Source organism: Chiloscyllium plagiosum, chromosome 29 (genome assembly GCF_004010195.1).
Source record: "Chiloscyllium plagiosum isolate BGI_BamShark_2017 chromosome 29, ASM401019v2, whole genome shotgun sequence".
NCBI classification, from domain to species: domain Eukaryota; kingdom Metazoa; phylum Chordata; class Chondrichthyes; order Orectolobiformes; family Hemiscylliidae; genus Chiloscyllium; species Chiloscyllium plagiosum.
The window spans coordinates 16,594,465-16,618,915 of NC_057738.1; the positions used below are offsets into that span (position 1 = coordinate 16,594,465).

At 40.5% G+C, this 24,451-nt stretch overlaps 1 protein-coding gene across 7 annotated transcripts in view; it reads right to left on the reverse strand.

Moving 5' to 3' along the window:
• Nucleotides 1-24,451, reverse strand: part of elmo1 (engulfment and cell motility 1 (ced-12 homolog, C. elegans)) — a 277,185-nt gene that overhangs the window by 231,298 nt on the left and 21,436 nt on the right. For 6 of the 7 annotated variants that reach the window (XM_043719203.1, XM_043719204.1, XM_043719200.1 and 3 more), the window contains one exon: nucleotides 23,046-23,171. The gene's annotated coding sequence lies outside the window, so the exon portion shown is untranslated. Of the gene's footprint in view, nucleotides 1-22,928; nucleotides 23,025-23,045; nucleotides 23,172-24,451 lie in introns of those variants that run through there. The other variant, XM_043719202.1, reaches the window with a different exon arrangement.

Genomic DNA, 24,451 nt, shown 5'->3' on the forward strand with positions numbered 1-24,451 from the left:
CACCAGCTCCTCAGCCATGCATTCATCTGCTCTATCCTCCTATTCCTGCCCTCACTAGCTCGTAGCACCGGGAGTAATCCAGATATAACTACTCTCGAGGACCTCCTTTTTAAATTTCTGCCTAACCCTCTGTAATCTCCCTTCAGAATCTCAACCTTTCCCCTTTCTATGTTGTTGGTTCCAATGTGGACAATGACGTCTTGCTGGCCCCTCTCCCCCGTGAGAACATTCTGCACCCTCTCCGAGACATCCTTGATCCTGGCACCAGGGAAGCAACACACCATTCTGCTTTTTCTCTGCTGGCCACAGAAACGTCTATCTGTACCTCGGACTAGAGAATCCCCTAACACAATTGATCTCTTGGAACCCAACATACCCCTCGTTGCATTAGAGCCAGTCTCAATACCAGAAACTTGGCTGGTCGTGCTATGTTCCCCTGAGAATCCATCACCCCCTACATTTTCCAAAACAGCATACCTGTTTGAAATGGGTATATCCACAAAAGACTCCTGCACTAGCTGCCTACCTCTCTTACCTTTCCTGGAATTAACCCAGCTATGTGACTGTATCTGAGACTTTCCGCCCCCTTCCTATAACTGCCATCCATCACATACTGTTGCTGTTGCAAACTCCTCATTGCTTCTAACTGTCTCTCCAACCGATCCATTCGATCTATTAAGATTCACAGCCAACAGCATTTATGGCAGATATAATCCGCAGTAACCCTTAAACTCTCTTTCGACTGACAAGAAGCACATATCACTCTATTAAAGGCCATTTTTGCTCCTTCACAATCTGCAGACCCATAAAATAACACCGTCTTATTCCTCTACAAACACTGCCCCAGAATAAATTAATAGATATGGCTTATATTTTAAGTTTAATCAAGAGACATATCTCCAAAAGCATATAATCAAGAAAGAACCCACTCTACTCACTACTACAGATTCTGTGTCGGCCATGCTTAAAACAACGATTAACTTATCTGATTCTGTGCTGTTACCCTGATGTACTTATGTAAGGTATGATTTGTCTGGTTAGCATGCACAACAATTCTTTTCACTGTATTGTGATACATGTGACAATGATACATCACATAAAACAATTGAGGAGAGATTACACAAAATAGGGCAGTTTTGTCATAAGTTGAGGAGGATACGGGGTGATTTAATCAAAGTATTCGAGAAAAGACAGAAAATAAAAATAAATTATTTCCTGTGGTTGAGAATTCTAGAACTGGGAGTGCAGTCTGAGGATTAGGGCCAAACTATTCAGGAGAGATGTTAGGAAGTATTTCTATACCTAAAGAGTAGCAGATGTTTGGAACTCTCTTCCACAAATGGTACCAGTTGTTATTCATTTTAAGTCTGAGATACATTCGTTTTTGTTAAGCAAAGATATTAAGGGTTGTGAGCCAAAGATAGGCATATGACGTTCGGCTCCAGATCAGACAGTCAAGATCTCAATGAATGATGGAACAGGCTCAAGGGTCTAAACGTCCTGCTCCTGTTCTTATGCTCCAAGAAGCCACCAAAAATAATTCAAGTCTGAAAAAAAGATCTTTTTACAGCTATTAGCAAGGAAATCGAGCTTTACTTAATAAAAAGAACAGCTGTGAGAGCAATAAAAGTCCACTAGCAGCCAAGGGGAGAAATCTCAATTGGGAACCCATGAAAAGAAGGCGGTGACCAGACACCCAATGCAGATTCAATCCTTTAGAGGGAAAAACCAATTGCCACAGAAAAAAAACTAAGCTGGAAAAAACTTCCAACTGTGATTTAATAGTTTCTACTCTATTTATTCAATAACAAAATTAACAAGCAAGCTAAGAAAATTCACCAAAACAGGCTTAAAGTAAATTGCTTGCATTATGATCCCAGCTGATCACGGTGCTGCGTAAATCAGATGCAAGACTGAAATGTGGCTTAATAGATTTTTTTGTTTGGTTTTCATGAAGGTACATAGCAAGTTCTCTATTTTCTGTTTACTGTTCTATTGAAGTCAATCATAAAAGTGTATTTATAACACGAGGTGTGCTATTATGCGCAATTCAATTCCACTGCAAAACAAAATGTTTGTGATTGTGTATTTAACCTTGTATTGACCTTCCTCAAAAAGGACCAGATTTCAATTCACTTTAATAAGAGAATGGAGCTCCCTTCTATCTCCAAATTCCTGTAGTTATGGACTATCAGACAGCTGATAAGAGACTTCAATCAGTCGTTAGTGTGACTCCAGGAGGTAGTCAGAAAGTGGGGGGTTATTTTTAGCTGCTTTTACTGTCAACATGTACAGCAGGCAAAACAGTGCTGTCCAGTAGTATTTAAATGCTCACTACAGGTATAGTCATCATATTTGCTACATGATATATTTGCAATTTTAATTAAACAAACACAGTCTGAGGTTATAAATGTTTTGTAATCTAGACTGCTGCACTGATAAGAGAACAACTTTAAAAAGGTTCTGCAACCTGCTCAGCAAACCTGCTGTGCATGCTCTCAAACGGTGGTGACATTCACAAGGCAAAAGTGAAACCATAAAGACACATTGCTGAAGTCAATGTTTTCTCTTAGTTATTAAAGGATTGGACACTCTGGAGACAGGAAACATGTTTCCGCTGATGGGTGAGTCCCGAACCGGAGAACACAGCTTAAAAATAAGGGGTAGGCCATTTAGGACAGAGATGAGGAGAAACTTCTTCGCCCAGAGAGTGGTGGGTGTGTGGAATGCTCTGCCCCAGAAGGCAGTGGAGGCCCAGTCTTTGGATTCGTTTAAGAAAGAGTTGGATAGACCTCTCAAGGATAGTGGAATCAAGGGTTATGGGGATAAGGCAGGAACAGGATACTGATTGAGGATGATCAGCCATGATCATAGTGAATGGTGGTGCAGGCTCGAAGGGCAGAATGGCCTACTCCTGCACCTATTGTCTATTATCATGCAATCTTTGTCTCCCTCTTATTTGATTTTACCCATCTAATTTAACTTGACATTTCTTTTCGAATCTTCAACAGGTTGTTGGTCCAGTCAATCACTGAGTCACTAAATGTCTTCCTGCTTTCACATTTTCAACAATTTGCAGTGCAAAATGAATTGAAAGATGATGGTTGAGGAATAAACTCAACACTATTATTTAAAAGTTGCCCCTAACCAGCAAATCTGGACCATTGCCAGTTGGAATCATAATACGAGGCATGCCTTGCAGGGAGTTCAGTGAGTAGAAGTGGTAAATGTGTGTGGAACCAAGCCACTCATGATCCAAACTGTGAAACTAAAACGTTAAACCTTTGTTTCAGCATCCACAGGCTGAGTAATCTCATTCCTGATTATTATCTGCTGAAATCTAATGGCAAGTATGCAAGTGGATGCATGAAACATGACTGACATGATCTATTTGCCCCGACCCACTATCAACAACTATCTAGTCCATAAAAAAATAGGTATTTGGAGAAGATAGTACAACAGCCTCAATAAATGATATAAAATAGCATCTGCAGAAAGGGAATAAATGTCAGGCTGAAGGGTAGCCTTGCCTTGGATGAAAGAAATAATGCAAGTGTCACCACAATGCTAAACAAACAGCACTTTGCCTGAATCCTTTGAGTCTCAAAGTATTCATTCCAATTTACCTTCAGGAATCTGTGTGAGCAGTACAAAGGCTAGTCTCAGATCCCAACATGCCAGCGAAAATGGCAACTTGTTTGATATGAACAGCTTCTGAATCAATGTTTTAAGTGCAGCAGTTTCAAGCTGAGACTGTTCTTCTGATTTAAGCAGTCAAGTCAACAAATAAAATGATTGCTCTAAGAAATTTGTGTGCAGCAACACCAGATTCTTTATGAAATGACTTCAATGCTGAACTACCAAGTAAGAATCTGAAGGAATTTAACGCTAGTTTTGCTAGGTTAAAGACTTATGCAGCAAACACATCAGTCACTGAAATGAAGCAACAGAAAGCAGAACAAGAGGAAATAAAAATTCAGTGTTTGATACATGGCTGGACTAAAAATAATCACTGTCTCGCTGTCTTAAAAATGTGTTAATGTTTTGCTTCAGAAGATCATTAATTTGGATGTGGCTTGTACTATGACTAAAGAATGAGCTTGACAACAGTCAGTTTATGCTTTGGTTTGCCCTTTCTACTTTGAACACTGACTGAGTCTGCATTTCTGTCAGGCGGTTTTGTAGTGTCCATCGTCCTTGTGTGTTTAACTGGTTAACCAAACCTATATGTCACTGGAAACAACAATGACTGGCAACTCAGAGATATAAAACATTAATTGTCACCCAAGTGCCTCTTCATGCCACTGTTTGTATTTTACTAGGAGCACCTTACCTCCCAAAGTGGGCACCCCACCCCATTGATATAAAGGGTGGCCCAGCTGGTGGCCCCACCATCTTGTCCTGAGGGTCAACACAACCACTCAACTGTCCTACAAACAGAACACTACTCTCCACTACTGGTTAAAATTAGTGTGGAGTGGGACAGGCATTAGACCTTGTATGCAATTTTAAGGTCCCTCCTCTTCACAAATGCTATAAAATCCAAACATAAGCGTCAGCCAACCTTTGGAATCAAGGCTATTGTAAAACTGTTCAAATTACTCTGTTGCATAAAAATGGAGGGATATTTCTACCAGACTCTGTACAGGGTTAAAAAACAGAATCATGCAATACAATTGGAGAACAATTAGCCCCTTATTCCTGTCCTTCCTGTTCCTCTTTAGAAGGATCATCCAAGTCCGATTCCTCTGTTTTTTGTCATCACTCTGCAATTTTTCTCTCTGCTAAGTATTTGTGCAATTGCCTTTTGAACAGTAATACTTATTCTGCTTCACCACCTTTACAGGCAATACATTCCAAATTATAACAAAATGCTGTGTGAAAAGAAATTCTCACCCCCCCCCCCCCACTCCGGTTTCTAGCCCACCTGCCACTGGAGGTCAACTATTTCATTGGAAAGCCACTCTTGCAATTTCTATTACAGATATACTTTGTGAATAATAAGCTCAGTGTGTGGAGGGACGCTATTTAGATTGCATTACAGCCATGCAATGCCCTCACAGAATCACGTCATGAGAGTTATGAAATAACTGTCAGAGAAGGAACAGTGCTCTCAGGCATTCTCACTACATTGTTTGCATGGCTGTGCAGCAGTCTGAAATATATCTTGCATTGTATTAAAGAGCGAGCTCACAACATTGCATTCAAGTACAATTATGGTAGTGGGTGGGACGGGGGGTGTGTGTTGGCAAAGAAGGGATGGATGGGCAAGCATAACATGGAAAAGCTGGGAATGAGGTACTGTTATGACTAGAGGAGCAGTAACCAAAGGAGGGAGAATGTTGGTGAATGAGGAAGTGGCAAGAACAGGAGACAGGGAATCTGCGATTGGAACAGATTGGTCAGAGTGGCGGGAAGAGCAAATGCACTACACTAGAGGACCAAGGAACTCAACAAGACCTCTCAGCTCCAGGACAGACTGTGCTTCAGAAGGCAAGAACAGTCTGGGTTTTATAGTTCAAGGTATTTGGGAGGAAAAGACAGACTCGAAAATTCCCTGACAGCCAGCTAACCTGTAAAGGGTGTGAAAAGGCTGAGTAGGATAAAAGTGATGGGATCTACATAGTGTCTGAGTGCCAGTGGACTGGAATGCAACACAAACACTCCTTAGTCAATAGCTTTCAATAGCCTAGATGTCAACCAAATGGCCCATGATAACTGAATTTCACAAGCTCAATGGACACAACCACTAATGGTGACCAGAGAAACACTCACAGCCTACAGTGAAATCAATCCATGGACACCGTCTGAAGAAACACCTAATACTTTATGATAGGCACATTTATGATGCAGATTTGGTTATTGATTATATGCATAGGACACCGGCAACGACTGAGCAAGAAATGACAGTTACAATCACCAAACTGGAGTCCATAGGTTATCTGATAATTGATGAGATACCAGATTCTGTGAACTACAGTTCTCAGTTTGGCAAGATGAATGGATGTTTAGATATTTTGAATCAGAGATGTTATGACACACCTCTAGATCAGGTGAACTTGAACTTGGCTCAGAAATAGGGACATTATGACTGCACAGTAACAGCTCGTAAGGACAAGCACACCCTCCCTGCTCCTTTCATAGTTCAGATATTTTCCAATCAACCTTTTCAGAGATTTTATGATACACTTCTTGATCTTGTGGGCCTTGAATTTAAGGCCTCTTGGCTCAGAGGCAGAGATACTATCACTGTGCCACAAGGAGCCAATCCTTTCATATTCCAGATATTTTCTCGTGATTTTGTTCAGAGATGTTGTTACCTATCTCTGTAGTAGGTGGGCCTTGAACCTAGGCCTTCTGGTTCTGAGGCAGGGACACTACTAGTGCATCAGAAGATCCCTTTCTTTCCATCCTGCACGTACTCTCCTAAACATGTGCATTCTTGTGTCACAAACAAGCAACAAACTGACCAGATGTGGGAGGGAAAGGCCAAACTGGTAGGAGAGGTAGAATAGGCATGTGTCAGTCAAAATAAAGTGGGACGCATGTGATGTCAGAGAGAGTATCAGAAAAGTGGGAGACAGAGAGTGCATCCTCTCAGGTGTACATCCATGGAGCTGCTCAGGAATCTGGATTGACTACCATGAAATAAACAGACCATTCACAACTACACAAAGTTCAAACAGGTTTCTCATTTCCAAAATCAAATTTAAGCTGCCATTGACACAAAATAATTATAAATCACCCAATATGAAGAAATTTTTGAAAGAACATTAATCTGCACACATGTTCGTTTTTAAATTAAACACCATAGGTTATTGGGTTAAGCTCCCTGGTTGACTAATTGATAACTACATGCCAAAGCTACAGGCGCTGACAACATTCTGACAATAGTACTAAAGACATGCTCCAGAATGAGTTGCGCCCTGGGTAAAGCTGTTCCAGTACAGATACAACACCAGCACCGACCTAGCAATGTGGAAAAGGACCTGTTCTTAAATTCAGACAATTACCACCCTATTAGACTACTCTCAAATCACCAGCAAAGTGCGTAACTGCATGTAAAGCTTTAAACCAAAGATCTGTACTGCAGTCCTGACAGACTTCCTTGTTTATATTTCCCACATTTTACGACAGACTAATGACTGAGAGTTAAAATGTGCTGTCAGGAAACAGCCTGAAGTCTAGGCTGTATCAGAGTCTGAGCAACACATCCCAACCACAAAAACCAATGGAAGTGGAGGTAAATACACTAATACTTTTGTGATAAGCATTATAATCTTCTCAAGAAAATTGCATAATACTCCTGAAGGCTAGATTGTCTGCCTTTGCATGCAGTCCCCCTGATAACACCAATTAAACCTCCCACGTCTCCATCTATGCCTCATTACACCTTCGTAGATTAGCAGGTTTGAAATTTTAATTTGGGTTTCTGTATGGAATTCTGGCTCCCTGCCCTAACAGCTCTGTATTCCCTTAGGGAAGAAGATTCAAAAGTAAATCTGGATTCGATTCACCCTACAATGAACATGCACACCCTAGGTGGAGAGAGATGGCATGGAAACAGGCATAATTAATGTGTTAAAGGAGAAGCTGCTGTTAAACAGAAGTGGTGAAATGCCAGGCTATATTTATACACCTCTGCAAAACTCTGAAGATTAGGATGTATAAAAACACAGAGAATTAAAAGCTACCTCTTTTTAACTAGCTTCAGAGGAATGGCTTGTGATGGCAAATAAACACTGGCTGTAGAATTTAAAATGAAACTTTCAGGTTGAACTTTTTTTGATGTAATGTTCAAAGCAATTATCCAATTAACCAATTGTGTGATTAAAATGATTCATGAAAATATCTCTATAATTATTTATTTAAGTGCACAAAATCGTATTGGGTCTTTAGTTTGAGTACATTTGTATAAATCTATTGTCAGTTAAGTTTCCTGACAAATTTCTATTATATTCACCGGAACTTAGTCCACAATGAAGTCCAGTTGGCATTAACTGTCATTTTTTTTTGTCAAATCTACAGCCCATTTCAATTAATAGTGAGTGCATTAGTTGTCTGAGGTTCCTACACATTAGAGAACAACAACTTACTCTTATTAAGTCTAATGTAAACTTGTGAAATGCTTCATTACACAATGGAATGGCTCAATAACATTAAACCTAAAAGACTGGTCTTCATGAAGGTTTAAGATTATGGTCATGACCACTTGAAAGAATAATCATACTCAAACTGAAATAAGAGTAGATTACTTAGCCCTTAAAGCTAACCAACTCAGTTAATTTGCTAATTCTGTTCACTTTGTTTCTAGTAGGCAAATATGTATTGAATATTTATTTTGTAACATGAAGATTATCATTTGAACATAAATAAGTTAAATCATTTAATGAAAATTATAGGTTAAAAGACAATAGTAAGTTGTGATGAGGGTTAATGATGAAACTGATCAACACCAATACTTGATTTAACTCCCTTATGTTATAGATCTCTTCATAATCTTACCAAACAAAAATATTTTTAAAAAGCTTCAAGTTATCCTGGCATCAACAACCTTTTGCTACAAATTCAATATTCCTATCGCATTTTGTTTTATAATGTGCTTTCTAACCCACATATGAATGGTTTAGCTCTAATTTTAGATTCTGTCAGTTCATCTTGAGTCATCCACCTGTAGGAATAGTTTCTCCATATTTACCTCATTGAATATTTTTAACGCAGAATCCTTTACAGCGCAGAAAGAGACCAATTAGCCCATCGAGTCTGCACTGACCCTCTGAAGAGCATCCCACCCAGACCCTAACCCTTTAAACCCTCATTCATCAAGGCTAAACCACCTAGCCTGCACATCCTATACTATGGGGCAATTTAGTATGGCCAATCCACCTAAGCCAACAGTCATGGAGTCATCCAGCACAGACACTTTGGTCCAAACAGTTAATGCTGAACGTAATCCCAAACTAAACTAGCCCCACCTGCCTGTTCCTGGTTCGTATCCTTGCAAACCTTTCTATTCATGAACTTATCCAAATGTCCCTACCCACATCCACGTCTTTGGATGACCTTGAACAATTCAATCAAATCATACCAAATTCAATCAAGTCAGATTTATGAGACTGTCCAAATAACTTAACCTCCAAGATCCTGCAGCATTCTGATAATCAAGAGCCAATTTATCTTTCCAAAAGTGAAGTGCAAGATAACAAGAAAGTTAAACACAAAAATACATTTGGCTAATCGATGAGTTTAAGATTAGATTTGATTAGATTAAATTATCTACAGTGTGGAAACAGGTCATTCGGCCCAACAAGAGTTGGGAAGTCATAGAGATGTACAGCATGGAAACAGACCCTTCGATCCAACCCGTCCATGCCGACCAGATATCCCAACCCAATCTAGTCCCACGTGCCAGCACCCAGCCCATATGCCTCCAAACCCTTCCTATTGTTGTGGCTGTACAGGACACTGGTTAGGCTACCTTTAGAACGCTGCGTAAAATTCTGGTCGCCCTTCTATGGAAGGATTTTGAAAGGATGCAGAAAAGATTTGCAAGGATGTTGCCAGAACTGGAGGGTTTGAGATATGGCTGAATAGGCTGGGGCTGTTTTCCCTGCAGCACCAGAGGCCGAGGGTTGACCTTATAGAGGTTTATAAAACCATGAGGCATATGGATAGGGTAAATAATCAAGGTCTTTTTCATCTGGTGGGGTAATCAAAAACTAGAGGGCACAGGTTTAAGGTGAGAGGGGCAAGATTTAAAAAAGGACTTTAGGGGTAACTTCTTCATGCAGAGGGCGGTGTGTGTGTCTACCAAACAAACTGCCAGGGGAAATGCTGGAGGGGAGTACAACTTTTAAAAGCCATCTGGATGATATGTATAGGAAGGGTTTACAGGGATATGAGCCAAATGCTGGCAAATGAGACTAGGTCAGATTGGGCTGTCCAGTCAGTGTGAACAATTTGGACTGAAGGGTCTGTTTCCATGGCTGTATGAATCTATGACTGTAAGATAATTCCACCAGGCCTCAAATGTGGAACGTATGCCTGAAACTTCCCAATTGCTCAGGAAAATTCACTTTCAGGGTGACCAATAAGAGAAATGTTGCCCCATGAAGGAAACGGTGAGGAACTGCACCTCCTTCGATCGCTTACTGCCAACAGGTTCACTAGTGAACTGAATCAACAAACCCAGGAGAGATACAACCTGTGTTTTGAGGAGCAGTGAACAGCTCAGTAAGTCATTGCTAACAGTGAGGCAGTCCCCAGGGAGCACGAAGAGCCAGCTGTCTTCTTGTTGAGCCTGGATAGATCAGGAGTATTCAGGCAGGGGGCTGGAAGAACACAGCAAGCCAGGCAGCATAAGGAGGTGTAGAAGTCAACGTTTTGGGTGTAAGCCTTCTTCAGGACTGCGGGTGGTTGTGGGGGAGGCTGCAGATAAAGAGAGAGGTGGGGGCATAGTGGTGAAGTGGAGATAGGTGAAGACAGGTAAAGGGTACAACCTGATTGGTCAATGGGAGGAATGGATCTGCTTGGTGACAGGGAGCAGTGGCAGTGAGGGCGAGAAGCTGAGAAGGGAGTCGGGGCAGGGCAGGGAGATTATTTGAAATTGGAGAACTCAATGTTGAGTCCTCCGGGCTGTAAGGTGCCCAGGCGGAAGATAAGCTGTTGTTCCTCCAATAGGTGCTGTGGTTTGTTTTGGCAATGGAGGAGGCCAAGGATGGTCACGTCAGAAAGGGACTGGTTGGGGGATTTGAAATGGGTGGTGACTGGGAGGTCCAGTCGGCCCCTACAGGCCCGGTTGCTATGCTCGGTGAGCCGTTCCCTAAGCTTACGTTTGGTCTCTCTGATGTAGAGAAGACCACACCGGGAGTACCTGATGCAGTGAACTAGTTTGGAAGTGAGGCAGGTGAACCTCTGTCTCACCTGGAAGGACCATTTGGGGCCCTGGATGGAGGTGAAGAGGGTGGGTTGTACCCGCAGGTTTTGCATCTTTTCTAGTTGCAGGGGAAGATACCTGGGGGATCGGTGGCAGGGGTGGCATGAGCCAAGGACTGTTGGAGGGAACTGGCCTTGCAGAAGACTTGGGGGTGGGGGGGGCGGGGAGGAGATGCTCTCGGTGGAGGGGCTACTTGGAGTTGGTGGAATTGTTTCTGCATGATGTGTTGGATTCAGAGACTAGTGGGGTGGTAGTTGAGGACAAGGGGGAACTCTGTCCTTCTTGCGTTGGCTGGGGGAGGGGATTTACAGCAGTGGAACAGGGAATGGAGGTGGTGCGGTGGAGGGCTATCAGGATGTTGGAGGGAGGAAAAGCACATTGCTCAAAATAGATGGACGCCTGGGATACTCATGAGTGGAATGTCTCCTCATCCAAGCAGATGCAGCGGAGACAGAGGAATTGGGAGAATGGGTTGGAATTTTTGCAGGATACTGGGTGGGAGGAGGTGTAGTCCAGGTAGTTATGGGAGACTGTAGGTTTGTAGTAGATGTCTGTCTGCAGACTGTTGCCAGAGATGGAAATGGTGAGGTCGAGAAAGGGGAGGGAGGTGTCCGAGATGGACCAAGTGAACTTGAGAGTGGGGTGGAAGTTGTGGGCGAAGTTGATGAATTGCTCCAGTTTACTGGGTGCAGGACGCTGCACTAATGCAGTCATTGATGTAATGGTGGAAGAGTTGGGGTGCAGCAGGGATCAGGAAGCAGACACCTGTTGACCAAGGTAGCCATCTCAGATTACAGTGGAAGGGAAGGAGATGATTGTAGTGGGGCTGAGAAAGAGAGGGTAAGCCAAAACAAGGACGCAGCTAGAGGGATAAGGCATGACAGGGAGGCTGTAACAAGGGCGAGAGAGAGGCATTGGGAAAAAGAGAGGAATAGACTGCAAGTGAAAGGAAGGAGACAGACATAGAAGGCGACAGAGAGAAGTAAAAAGAGGAAGGGAGAGAGAGAAACAGAAGGAGTAAAGCGAAGCTGCACTGGGGGAAGTCTGAGACAGGGGAAGGCTGTAGGGAAGTATAAGGGATGTTACAAAAAGGGTGAGAGATAGAAAGTGAGGAAACCGAAAAAGAGGTTGCAAATAAAGAACAAATTTAAACATGTCAAGAAAGGGTTACAACTATCAAAAATCAGAAAAATGTGAAATGCTTGAGGTAATGAATTACTTGGAAATAAATGTGGTATTTCCAACTGAAGTCTGTATACGTTCAGGAGCTACTGTATGAGGAAATATGAAATGGATGGTATTGTAATGTTAATCGTGTCAATTACTGAATTTAAATCAATGATTGAGATCTGAGATGCAGCAAAAGGAGTAACAACTGCTGTTTAACAACTTCCAGCTTTGTGAATACACAATGGGAATGAGTTAGTTGTGAGTCAGTCTGAAATGAATGCTTAGCATGATGACATTTTGTGCATAGAAGAGTGTGTCAGTTATTTTGAAACAAACATTTGTTGCTAATTTATGCCAATGGTCTTGTGGTGTGGCTTTAAATTTAATGGAAGGTTGACACTAATTGAGGCTATTTATGAATTCATCTAACTCTGCTGCTGGGCGAGTCCAAAAACCCATATGTCAATACAACCACAAAGAACTACAGGAGACTGAATCATGTCATAAAGAGTTCACGAGAATGAAAAAGGAGTCTCTGAGGAACAAAGTAGCCCCCGAAAATAAAGGCCCTCAAAAATCCCAAGAGAAATCTCGGGAAAAGTAATAATTTTGTGCTGCAATTCCCATTCATCTAACCCAACATCCAAAATATTTTATACACTCCTGATCTCTTTCAAGTTATAGCATTGATTACTTTATCTGTTAATGTTGGAAATAATTTGAGTAAATAACTTCCAATTTGAATATATTGTTCATTAACTCAAGTTCATATCACCTCTGCTGAAAATGTCTAAATGTTTCCAAGTTTTTTCTCAATGTACAATGCCTTTCAGCTGCTGGAGTTACCATTCATCATTCTTTTTTTTATCAGAAAGTCATAGAATCCTTACAGTGCAGATAAAGGCCAATTGGCCCATCAAATCTACACCAACTCTTCAAAGAGCATCCCACTTGGACCCTTCCCCCAACCTATCCCTGTAACTCCACATTTCCTCTGAGTTGCACATCCCTGGATACTACAAGGCAATTTAGCAAGGCTCAACCCACTGAAAGTGCACATCATTGGACTGTGGGAAGAAGCCAGAGCACCTGGAGAAAACCCATGCAGACACGGGGAGAATGTCCACACAGTCACCCAAGCAATTTATATCATGTGATAAATTCCATTAGAACAGAATATATTCAGAACTTAGTGGGGTCTCATACAGCAATGCTCAAGGAAAGACTGCCTTATTGCTGGAGGCAATTACTTCCTTCATTGTTCACTGTTCTGAAAGGCAATGACTCCAAACATACGGTGGTGAGATAACAGGTTCAGGTTGCTCAAAAGGTCTGATTTATCCACCCACATTTTTAAATTTAAAAAAAATATTTAAACATATTTTCTGTTCTGTTTGCAAATGGTTTTCATTCATTTCACTTAAGATTTCATTGCCCAGCAACACTCCCACATCAGGTTCAGTAGAATTAGACTAAATATTTTCTCCATTTCATCACATCAATGAGACAATTATAGAAGGATAATATATTAACTAGTTGATATTTTTATGTCCATTATAAGTTATTTAGAGATTAGAAATTTAAAACAGCAGAGTTTCACCCTGTTGTTTGGAATTGAATTCAAATCTTGGATGAAGTGACAGCTCTTATTTATTGTCCCACTAATCAGGAAAATTTTGTCTTCAGTGTCTGTCAAACATTAATATAACTGGGGGGCATAGGTTTAGGGAGAGAGGGGAAAGAGTTAAAAGGGCTCTAAGGGGCAACTTTTTCATGCAGGGAGTGATACATGTATGGAATGGGCTGCCAGAGGAAGTGGTGGAGGCTAGTACAATTGCAACATTTAAAAGGCATCTGGATGGGTATATGAACAGGAAGGATTTACAGGGATATGGACTAAGTGCTGGCAAATAGGACTAGATTGGGTTGGGATATCTGGTCAGCATGGACAAATTGAACCAAAGGGTCTGTTTCCATGCTGTACATCTCTAAGACTCTATAACTGTTCAACCAACTCAATAAAGTTGTGAGTTGCAGCTCAACAATTACACTGAAAATTTACTCCTTAGTCTTTCAACATGATATCTGGTCTCGTGTGCATCCAAATCCCAAGTGAAGGAGCAACAGGATCCACTTAACCAAACCTCCAAGTGACTGCCTGCAGCTCCTTTGGTTGCCTGTTCCACTGCCTGGGTACAACTGTTCTGAACCCCTTTCACTGATTAATGTTTTCATCTTTGCCGTTCTCCATTGACTTCTGTTAACATGTGACTCATTTCCCACTTCAGACTTCAATATCCCGCACCCCAAAGACATAATGGTGAAAGATTTATGCTGCATGGATGTACCAGAACATGAACTCCTTGGCTGCCTACTACCATAGAATTGAACATGCCTGCCTTACAAAGCAAACTAGACCTCTATTTAGCATCTCATTTGAAAGACCTTTAACCGTACAGAATTCCCCTTCGTACTGCAATGAAACATCAGGTTAGCCTATTTGATCCAAATTTCTTTGGTGGGACATGAAGATACAATCATCTGAGTCAGCAATGAACAACTGTTTTCCGTTTTAGTCGATACTTCGTGAAAACACTCAAATAAAGACAAAGTACTGCCGATGCTGGAAATCTGCAACAAGCAGAGAATGTTAGAGAAACTCAGCAAGTCTGGCAGCATCTGTCGAGACAGAAGCAGAGTTAACTGGAGCTCTGAAGAGTCATACCAGGCTGGAAAGATTAACTTTGTTCCTTTCTCCACAGATGTTGCCAGACTGTGTGTGTTTCTAGCACATGTCCTGTGCTTGGCACAAAAAAATCCAAGCTGAAATTTGCTGCAGATCCAGTGGCAGAGAAAAGATATTAATATTTGGAGTATAGATTATTCATCAAAACAGTTTGTCCAATCTGAAGGAATCTTACTCTGACGGACTTGCTTTGCATTTCCTATTATTAATTCTGGACAAATCATCTGAAATATCCTCTACAATGCTATTCATGAAGCTTCTAAATGTTACATTGTCATGACACACAGTATGGATTAAGAATTATATTTCATCTCATTCATATGATACAGGCATCCAAATAGTCTTAACCACGTGTTGTGTAAATAGTGCCTTATGGTACAAAAAAAAATACAAAGGTACTTTACAAAAGCATAATCAGAAGAAATATATATCTGTGCAAAGAGGTTGTTCAGAGAGTTTGGTTTCGAGGCACGTGTTAAAGAATGGAATTCCAAAGCAGAGGCATAGCCTACTGAATACATGGTCACCAACTGCAGAAAAAAGGATGTGCAAAATGTCAGAAATGGGGATTAGAAATTTCACATAGGGGAATGGTCTTACAGGTCAGAGCAATTTGAAGGACCAGAAAGGGCTAAAACAATGACAAGATTTTAAACACAAGGGTGAGATCTTCAATTGTGAGATGATAGAAGGCCAAGAGACAGTACTGATCTTCGAGGACAGCGATTAAAGGTGGAAGGGGATAGCAGTGGACAAATAGTGACAACAGAGCATCCTGTTTATTGATGAATAGAGCTTTCAACCTCCTATCCTGTTAATCATTTCCTTTTATCTTCGCAACTTCAGTGGCAATAGGGACATCACAGCTTCTGGATCAGGTGAAGTTTATAGCGGGTGGAGAATGGGAGATGATCAAGAATAAACAATAAATCAGTTAAGGGAGTCCAAAGCAAAGATCAGTAAGGTCGGTGAAAGTGTGAAGGTGAACGGAAATTATTAAAAGGATAAGGAGTTGAAAGCTCTACTCAGATATAAATGGCATGCTAAACAATCTGATTTGGATTGAAGCAGTGACAGGGGAAGTAAAGCAATTGGTCAGCAATGGTATTTTGTGCATGAATATTTCATCATCTAGTTAGGTAAGTGAGCTTACTAATTAATACATTTCTAATCTATTAACATCCATCTATGGCTAGTTCAATATATTGTTATTTACAAAAATGAACTTACACTCAACAATATCCTACAACGCTCTCCAAGCAATCTCAACAGTTTGTTAGTATACACGATAAGCAATTATTAGATTTCATGTGTGTTAATTCAAAAATTCACAATTATTATTGGTGTTAATAATTTATCTGTTGGTCTTCCCAAATAAAATGAACTCAATAGGTTGATCCAGCTGAAAAAAATGTTTAACATTTTCAGAAAAGCATTCTTTCAACCAGAAAGCTACTTGATTCACGTGGCACTTTTGGTCCATTCTTTTTTTTGTAAATATATTTATTAACAAATTTTTTTTAACTTTACAAACATATAAAATTATTGAAGAATACAACAATAACAAATATCTGTACAATAAAAAGAAAACAAACACAAAAACAATACAACTACTGTCTCCTAACTGTTAACCTACCCTCTAATACAAAACAAACCCTAACGCTGTGCAAAGCAACACCAAAAAAAGAAAGAAAAGCAAAACAAACAAAAAAAAACACAGAATACAGAACAGCTATGCTCAGCGCAAAGCTCCTAAACAGAGGAACGGGGGCATTGTATACATACCCGTATTAACTCAGGAGACCCCCTCTCTAGGGCCCAGGGCTTGACAAATCTAACCATCCTGGTTAAACAAATGCCCTAGTTAAGACAACTGATAAATCTGTTTCCAAATAACTCAAATAGGGCTGCCATGTCTTATAAAAAAGGTCTGTTGTGTGGTGCACTATGTTTGTAAAAAAGTCCAAGGGAATGTGCTCCATAATTAATTTCCGCCATCCCAGCAAGCCCGGCGGGTTCTCAGACATCCAGGTCATCAGAATATTCTTCCGTGCACAGTATGCAAGAATATTAAATAGTTTCTTCCCATGCCCGTCTAAAGATGGCAAATTTGGTAGATCTAAGAGGAGAGATATCGGGTCTACTTTGACTTCAGTCCTCAATACCCTCCCTGTCTCTCCCGCCACAGCGCTCCAATAAACACGGAGCATGTGGCATGTCCAGAAGCAATGGGTAAGAGTACCTACACTTATTTTACATTTGGGGGGCACTTTTGGTCCATTCTAATGAGACAGCATCTTATCCTCCAACCCATGTGAATAGGAAAAGAATATAGCCACCAATAGCAATGCAATCTTCAGGCCATTGTTAACACCATTCCAGGCTGCAGTCCATCACAGAAGTGGTGAGCATTTACATAGCACCATGAATGATTTTGCTATAAGGAGGCTAGCTGAGCTTCAAATTTGGCACTGAGATAATGAATGACCATATACTTTTTTCCCCCAAGTTAAATCTATTTTATGTGCCATCCACTGAATTATATATTTTGTCAGCACACATTATGCAATGGAAATCAGTTACTCATTCTGATCTTGTAGAAATCAGAGCCAAATCATGCCAGGATTTTCTAAAATCCAGTAGTAAAATTGCAATGCAACACAGTGGATTATCTTATAAATACATGTGTGTCATTCCACATTTATCTCATTCAGGAGCACTTATGAATGAGATTCAAGTCTTGGAGTAGGTCTTGCGCATATCAGAGAGGCAGTCCACTACTGCACTGTCACAAGTGCCATAAAGCTTTAAGCCACATCCTCACCTCTCTTTGTTCAGGTGGGCAGAAAGAACCCTGTGGCAATTTATGATAAAGAACATCAAGTTGTTGCAATATCCAGAGCAACATCCTTCAACCAATCCCGCCAGAAGGACAATCCATGAACTCTATATTCACTCACTTGTCCACAAATTGACAATCATTTTTGCCAACATAATGATTATTACACTTCAAAAACATTGGATACAGGAATTTTGAAATGATTTAAAAAGTGATTGCAAGCCACCCTGAACATTTTCACAGATATTGCCCTAGTAACAACAGACAAGTTGAGGATTTAAATGCACTTTCATGAAAATCTGTTCATACACACATTTCTTGCAGTCAGTCAAATATCATTTAACATTTGTGGATTCACTGGACATGCACCAGAATGAATACAAGTACAATGCAGGTACTTGAGAGAACTACACTTTTCTCAGGTTAGTGGACAAACATAATTGTTTCTGGTCCATCTATTTCTTTCCCTATCTAAGTGCACCTTTTCTCTACAAATCCCTACAAATGCAGCTATATGCATCTGAATCCGGCCTTAAACATCATTTTTATTTATTTAAGAAACTGGTCTTTCACCAAAACACAATGTCGTGGATTTTAACAATAAAACTGGAGTCCATTGTGCATAAGAAATGAAGATCCATTAGAAAAAGATCAAGCTATTTACATTTAACGCAATGTTAACACAGGGTTCTAACCAAACATTGCTGGTCTGGGGGAGTATTCATGAGTGCAGTTGGAAAGGGTTTAAACTAAAATGGCAGGGATGGGAAACAAGGGCAAAAAAAACTAGAATGGGAAATAATAAAATTGAAAAGTAGAGAATTCAAGCCTCACAGTGCAAAATAATGTGAACAGCACTAAAAATGTTAGAACGACAAGACTTAAGGTTATGGATGTGGCGCCAATCAAGCAGACTACTTTGTCCTGGATGGTGTCAAGCTTCTTGAGTGTTGTTGGAGCTGCACTCATCCAGGCAAGTGGGGAGCATTCCCTCGCACTCCTGACATGTAGATGGCTTTGGGGAGTCTGATAGAGTTACTTGCTGCTGGATTCCTAGTTTCTAACCTGCTCTTGTAGCCACAGGACTTGTATGACGAGTTCAGTTTCTCATCAATAATAACCCCCCAGAATGTTGATAGTGACGATGATGGCACTGAATGTCAAGCGGTGATGGTTAGATTCTCTCTTGTTGGAGATGGTCATTTCTGGCATTTGTGTAGCACAAGTGTTACTTATCGGCCCTAGCCTGGATATTATCCATGTCTTGCTGCACTTTTACATGGACAGCTTTAGTGTCTGAGGAGTCACAAAGGGTACGGAACATTGCGCAATCATTAGCGAACATCTCAACTTTTGACTTTATGATGGAGGGAAGGTTATTGAAAAAGCAGCTGAAAATATCTGAGACATGAACTTGAGTAATTCCTGCAGAGATGTCCTGAAGCTGAGATAACTGACCTCCGACAACCACAATCATGTTTCTTTGTGCCACATCTGACTCCAACCAGTAGAGAGCTTTCTCTCTGATTCCCAGTGAGTTCTGTTTTGCTAGGGCTCATTGACCCTACACTCAGTCAAGTGTGAAAGGCAGTTACCCTCACTTCATCTCTGGAATTCAGCTCTTTTTCCCATGTTTGAACCAAGGCTGTAATGAAGTCAGGAGCAGAGTGGCTCTGGTGGAACCGAAACTTGGCGTCACTGAGCAGGTTATTGCTGAGCAGGTGCTGCTCAATAGCACTGTTAAAGGCACCTTCCATCACTTTATTGATGAATGAGAGTAGACATATGGGGCAATAAATGACTGGGTTGGGTTGGTCCTGCTTTTTATGTACAGGACAAGTCTGGGTGACTTTTGATATTGTTGGGTGGATGCCAATTTGGCATCTACCCAACACTGCCAGAAGGGCAGTGGCAAGTACTGGAGCATAAACCTTCAATACCATTGCCAGAATGTTGTCAGGGCCCATAGCCTTTAGAGTATCAAGTGCTTACAATTGTTTCTTAATCTCACACAGAGTGAATCAAATGGACTAAAGACTGGTATCTCTGATGCTGGGTACAAGTAAAGGTGGCTGAAATGGAACATCCACTTGATACTTCGCGCTTTGTTGGGATTGTTGTGAATGCTTCAGCCTTTTGTTTTGCACTGATGCATTGGGCTCTTCCATCATCGAGGATGTGGATGTTTGTGGAACCACCTCCTCCAGTGAGTTGTTTAATTCTCCACTACCATTCACAACTGAATGTAGCAAGACTACAGACTCTAGATCTGATCCATTGCTTTGTGAAATTGCTTAGCACTGTCTAACATTTGCTAATTATATGGTTTGGCTTACAAGTAGTTTTGTTTTGCAGTTTCATCAGGTTGACACTTCATTTTTAGGTAGGCCTGGGTGATCTATTTGAGGTCTATCCCATTTAGCACAGTGATAATGCCACACAATATGATGGAGGGGATTCTCAATGTGAAGGTAGAACTTTGTCTTCACAAGGACTATGCTGTGGTCACTCTTACTGATACTGTCACAGACAGATGCATCTGCAGCTGGCAGATTGGTAAGGATTAGGTCAAGTATGTTTTTCCGTTTTTTGGTTCCCTCACGACCTTCTGCAGATACAGTCTTACAGCTATGTCCTTTAGGACCCAACCAGCTCGACCAGTAGTGCTGTTGCCAACCCACTCTTGTGGTGTATGTTGAAATCCCCCATCAAGAGTACATTCTGTGCCTTTACCACCCTCAATGCTTCCTCCAAGTGGTGTTCAATGTGGAGGAGTACTGATTCACTTGCTGAGTGGCAGGGGAGGAGGGGTCAATGTGGTAATCAGCAGAAGATTTCCTTGCCTATATTGGACCTTCTGCTGTGACACTTCTTGGGTTCCAGAGTTAATGTTGAGGACTCCCAGGGCAGCTCCCTCCCAACTGGGACAGTGCTCCAAATTCTGGAACTAACCCCCAGATATTATTCAGGAGGATTTTGCAGGGTTGACAGGTTTGTGATTGTCTTTTATGTTTCCAGTGCCTTGGTCGATGCCAGGTGGACCATCCGATTGCATTCATTTTTTTCAGACTTTCTATTAGTTTATAAGACTATGATGGCTTGCTAGGCCATTTCACAGGTAGTTAAGAGTCAAATGTATTATTGTGGGAATGGAGTTACATTTGGCCCGGGTGCAATATCCTTCGCGAAAGGACATTAGGATGCTTTTGTGAGCCAGATGTGTTTTTAACAACAATTGATAGCGGTCATCATTAGACTTCAAATGTCAATCCTTTTAAAATTCAAGTTCCATATTTGCTATGGTGGGATTCAAACCCAGGTTCCTAGATCCCTAGGAGAAAGTGAGGTCTGCAGATGCTGGAGATCAAAGTTGAAACTTTATTGCTGGAACAGCACAGCAGGTCAGGCAGCATCCAGGGAACAGGACATTTTCACAGGAGATTCCTGAAGAAGGGCCTGTGCCCGAAACGTCGAATCTCCTGTTCCCTGGATGCTGCCTGACCTGCTGTGCTGTTCCAGCAATAAAGTTTCATCCTAGATCCCTAACCTAGTGCTATATCACCTTCCCTTAAAATCCTGTAATGGAACCTGTCATTTCAAAAGGTTGTAAGTTTCCCACATCTATTTTTTTGAAAGCTTGTCCTCACTTTTAAGCTTAATGAGATCTAGTCTTTGATTCTGCCTTGATACATTAGTTTTTCAGGAACTTCTGTGAAGGCTGACACAAAGAAATTTTTCCAGTAGTTTTCAACTTCCTTATTTTATTTTGCATCATTATTAATTTTTTTTAAAAAGTGGCCACATCGTGATAGTGATAGAAGCTAACAACACCTGACTACCAAAGATGTCACTTTTTTTTTTAACAACTACCGTGAATGGTCTGTATTTTCGTGGTTGATTTTGTTCCTAAATAGTTTATTTGCACAAGAATGGAACAAAGTTTGCACAGGAAGTTAATAATTACACCTAGTATTCAGCCAAGTCCACACCAAATCAATCAATTTTTAAAATAAATCTTATAAATTTTTACTGAAGTCACTTACAAATTTTACACAAGATCTAATGTGGGAGGTCAATGCTTGTGGGCACCTGAACCTTGTGGGCACATCTTCTGCTTCCTTCTCAACGTACACCAGAGTGAACTTCAAAGTCTCCAGCATTGTTGATATAAAGATATCTGGAAAAATGTTTCTGTCTTATTGCCATAACAATTTTAGCGTTTGATGCTGAAGACATTTACAGTCCCAATTAAAAAAAAAAGAGGATTCCCAATGTCAAAACAAAAGCCCAAAGAACTGTGGATGCTGGAAATCAGAAATAAAAACAGAAATCTCTGTAAAAACTCAGCAGGTCTGGCAGCATCTCAGGGAAAACAGAGTTAACTTTTCGGGTCTAGTGACCCTTCTTCAGGGTTGCATGTGGCCCTGTTTATGAAATAAACCAGGAGAATGCTGCTCAACAAAGTTAAAAAATAGTACTTAAAGTTATTGAAAGGATACGTTGAGCCCTAAAGAGACATGTGCATAGCATACCACCTAAAAAAGTTACATTGACAATACACACGTGTTCACAAAATAATCAGTCTTTTGGAGAAGATAGGTTTTAATTTAAACAAGAGGCTTTTTTTCCCCAGTTATGAATAACAAATTGCAATTATTTATTCTCAGTATAACACCCATGTTTTTCTCTCATGATTTGGGACTTGACCAGAATAACTCAACTGAAGCACTGCCTTAAACTTATACTTGCCCAATATTCCAGTACAAAATCACAAGCGTCCAATGCAAATCTTAATCCATTTTTGAAAAGAAAAGCAACAAACAGAGCCCGCTTTCAAACATAAACTGACCGTAGCATTAGAGATCTGACAAATTATTTATACTCATTCTTCCACGTTACTTTCATTTCTAGTTCCTGGTCATTTCTAATTTAACATAGTGCACTTCAAGCTCCCAAAATAAATATTCTATATTTTTTACAATTGTTTTATACTCTCAATGCTATATGCAGTGTTACTAAAGCAGGATCAACCCCACCCTTTCTCTGTCACTTAAAACAGTTTGTCTTAATGGTGAAAATGAAACACGCCTGTTAAATAACTGTACCAGGAAATCCTGTCAACAGTCTTCTCACACCAAGTCCAAATAAAATGTAGTACAAAAATGATACGGTTTTACCAATCCGGCTGCATTCAGCACTGTTTTGTGATGAAGCACATCACACACTTGGTAACTTACAATTTCATGTCCAGTTAACGAAGGCTGTTTGATTTCTTGTCCCACCACAGAAATTTAAGAAGCAGTTATAGCATGAAGGTTTTGACTGCAGTTGTTAGAAAAGGAAGTAAGACTTACATCACGTACTGCTCAAAGGAAGCTGTTCAACTAAATGGAGCTCGAATATGTTGCATCTAAAGCAATTGGGAGGAGAAGCAAGATTCTCAGATTCAATCTACAGGTGAATCAGCTCAACAAGAATTTCTGTGAAGTCAAAATAAAATATCTTTAGTGCTTTACATACACAGTCAAGCAAGCTGATTTCCTGAATATTTTCTGCATGCGTTTTAAATGATTGTACATTTTGTGTGTTCTCATCATTCATCATATTTAGTGCAAAGTTTTCAGACTTTTGAAATCTATTCTCGAATAAAATGTCCCTTTCTACTGGGTAAGATTGCTTTTTAATTCAACATAACACAAATAGCACTAGCAAAACTATTCACTGTCCACTAAGAATTAAGTAAATAACACACTACATACATGTTTAACAATCCTAATTTTGTCCTTAGTTGAATGGAATTGATTTCTGGAATTCATTAAAGGATAATGACCACTAATCAATGGTAATTGCTGCAAGATCTTCAAAAGATTATGACTGCTAATACAATTTTATCTGACAGGATCCTAGCTCTTGTTTTCTTTTGTGTTGTTAAGGAAAAGAATGGCAATGTTAGCACCAAACACCACCAGATGTTCAACTAAAACTTCTCTAAATTTGCCCCAACCAGTGCCTCAAGATCAGGAGCTAATGCTAATGTGACAGTTTCATTTCCCTTCAGAGTGTCTCTGACTGCAGTTGTCAATTTAAAAGCTAGAGTAGCCGCTGTCCGAGGGTGCTGCTGACATAGTTAAAATGAGCCAGGGTGCTGCTTCTGCTGTTGCAATTAGATGTTCTCTAACCTTTTCAGAAATGTTATTACACATCTCTGGAGCAGTCTGGACTTGAATCCTGACCTCCCGACTCAGATGTAAGAACTATCAATAACATCACCAATCTAAAGCCAATGTTCTCACCATAGGAGCAACCTACAGATTTTAATTATATCTTTGGGTGTTCCTGGTGGCATTCATAATTTTCTGTTTCCCAAGAACTCGAGAATACATATCTTTTCACTCTTCTGAAACATGGATGTAGATCTCAGCTCTCTGTTCACATTTTCCAAATCCTGCAGATTTCTCTCATTTCTCTCAAGATGTGGTTATCATACAGAAAACTTCTTCTGTCTGACCACTGTCTGATTATGTAGAATTAACAGGAGGTGATTTTCTTCATGTTTGTGAATGGGCTTTGCTGAAATGTTTCAGGTCCTTCTACTGATTGGACTGGCATGACTCATTCTGGGGGGGGGGGGGGGGCATAACTCTTAGCACAACACCAAATTCTTCATATAGTGCGTCCATGTCAATGTCTCTAAGGTTGCACGTTGAACACCACCACAAAGTGTTTCAAGGTGCATACCTTTCAAAAGGATTAATTTGGA